This window comes from Salvelinus namaycush, unplaced genomic scaffold (assembly GCF_016432855.1).
Source record: "Salvelinus namaycush isolate Seneca unplaced genomic scaffold, SaNama_1.0 Scaffold1180, whole genome shotgun sequence".
Lineage (NCBI taxonomy): Eukaryota > Metazoa > Chordata > Actinopteri > Salmoniformes > Salmonidae > Salvelinus > Salvelinus namaycush.
This window is the reverse complement of record NW_024057876.1, coordinates 12,402-15,000: the sequence shown is the minus strand read 5'-3', so window position 1 is coordinate 15,000 and position 2,599 is coordinate 12,402.

Sequence of the window (2,599 nt, the reverse complement as noted above, 5' to 3'; positions counted from 1 at the left end):
AGATAGGCTACATACCTCAATACCCTATATGGAACAACCATACTACGGACCCAAGTCAGTTGGGGCCGGCCTGAGTGATTTATGAAGCTTTTAAAAAATGTCTGTACTCATCCTCCCTTCTGTGCACCTGGTATTATTTTTGGGTTACCAGGTGCTCCTATTGAAATCGAATGAGTGCACCTGGTATTATTTTTGGGTTACCAGGTGCTGCTATTGAAATCGAATGAAAATGATTTTAAATGGCCTGCAGACACCCATGCCCGCTATGGGAGCACCATACTATGGGCACAAGTCAGTGGGGGCCGGCCTGAGGGATTTATGGAGCTTTTCAAAAAAGGTCCGAAAATATTCTATGTTGAACTACTCAGGAAAAACGGCTAAGTGCCCTCTTTTGGGTTACCAGGTGCTCCTATTCTAATCGAATGAAAATGAATTTAAATGACCTGCAGACACCCATGCCCGCTATGGGAGCACCATACTATGGGCACAAGTCAGTGGGCACCGGCCTAAGGGATTTATGGAGCTTTTATATAAAATGTCTGTACTCATCCTCCCCTCCGTGCACCTGGTATTATTTTTGGGTTACCAGGTGCTCCTATTCTAATCGAATGAAAATGAATTTAAATGACCTGCAGACACCCATGCCCGCTATGGGAGCACCATACTATGGGCACAAGTCAGTGGGCACCGGCCTAAGGGATTTATGGAGCTTTTCAAAAATAAGGTCTGAATACTTTCTATGTTGAACTACTCAGGAAAAACGACAGAGTGCCCACTTTTTGGGTTACCAGGTGCCCCTATTTAAATCGAATGAAAACGAATTTAAATGACCTGCAGACACCCATGCCCGCTATGGGAGCACCATACTACGGGCACAAGTCAGTAGGCACCGGCCTAAAGGATTTATGGAGCTTTTCAAAAATGTATGTAGTCACCCGCACTACTGACACCACCTTATGTTAGTTTGGGTTACCAGGTGCCGCTATTGAAATCGAATGAAAACGACTTTTAAGGGCCTGCCCACACCCATGCCCGATATGGGAGCACCATAGTAGGGGTCCAAGTCAGTAGGCACCGGCCTAAGGGATTTATGGAGCTTTTCAAAAAAAGTCCGAAAATATTCTATGTTGAACTATTCAGGAAAAACGACAGAGTGCCCTCTTTTTGGGTTACCAGGTGCCGCTATTGAAATCGAATGAAAACGACTTTTAAGGGCCTGCCCACACCCATGCCCGATATGGGAGCACCATAGTAGGGGTCCAAGTCAGTAGGCACCGGCCTAAGGGATTTATGGAGCTTTTCAAAAATAGTCCGAAAATATTCTATGTTGAACTATTCAGGAAAAACGACAGAGTGCCCTCTTTTTGGGTTACCAGGTGCCCCTATTGAAATCGAATGAAAACGACTTTTAAGGGCCTGCCCACGCCCATGCCCGATATGGGAGCACCATAGTAGGGGTCCAAGTCAGTAGGCACCGGCCTAAGGGATTTATGGAGCTTTTCAAAAATAGTCCGAAAATATTCTATGTTGAATTATTCAGGAAAAACGACAGAGTGCCCTCTTTTTGGGTTACCAGGTGCCGCTATTGAAATCGAATGAAAACGGCTTTTAAGGGCCTGCCCACACCCATGCCCGATATGGGAGCACCATAGTAGGGGTCCAAGTCAGTAGGCACCGGCCTAAGGGATTTATGGAGCTTTTCAAAAAAAGTCCGAAAATATTCTATGTTGAACTATTCAGGAAAAACGACAGAGTGCCCTCTTTTTGGGTTACCAGGTGCCGCTATTGAAATCGAATGAAAACGACTTTTAAGGGCCTGCCCACACCCATGCCCGATATGGGAGCACCATAGTAGGGGTCCAAGTCAGTAGGCACCGGCCTAAGGGATTTATGGAGCTTTTCAAAAATAGTCCGAAAATATTCTATGTTGAACTATTCAGGAAAAACGACAGAGTGCCCTCTTTTTGGGTTACCAGGTGCCCCTATTGAAATCGAATGAAAATGACTTTTAAGGGCCTGCCCACACCCATGCCCGATATGGGAGCACCATAGTAGGGGTCCAAGTCAGTAGGCACCGGCCTAAGGGATTTATGGAGCTTTTCAAAAAAAGTCCGAAAATATTCTATGTTGAATTATTCAGGAAAAACGACAGAGTGCCCTCTTTTTGGGTTACCAGGTGCCGCTATTGAAATCGAATGAAAACGACTTTTAATAGCCTGCCCACACCCATGCCCGATATGGGAGCACCATAGTAGGGGCCCAAGTCAGTAGGCACCGGCCTAAGGGATTTATGGAGCTTTTCAAAATTAGTCCGAAAATATTCTATGTTGAACTATTCAGGAAAAACGGCTATGTGCCCTCTTTTTGGGTTACCAGGTGCTGCTATTGAAATCGATCCTCACTACTGACACCACCTTATGTTAGTTTGGGTTACCAGGTGCTGCTATTGAAATCGAATGAAAATGATTTTAAATGGCCTGCAGACACCCATGCCCGCTATGGGAGCACCATACTATGGGCACAAGTCAGTGGGGGCCGGCCTGAGGGATTTATGGAGCTTTTCAAAAAAGGTCCGAAAATATTCTATGTTGAACTACTC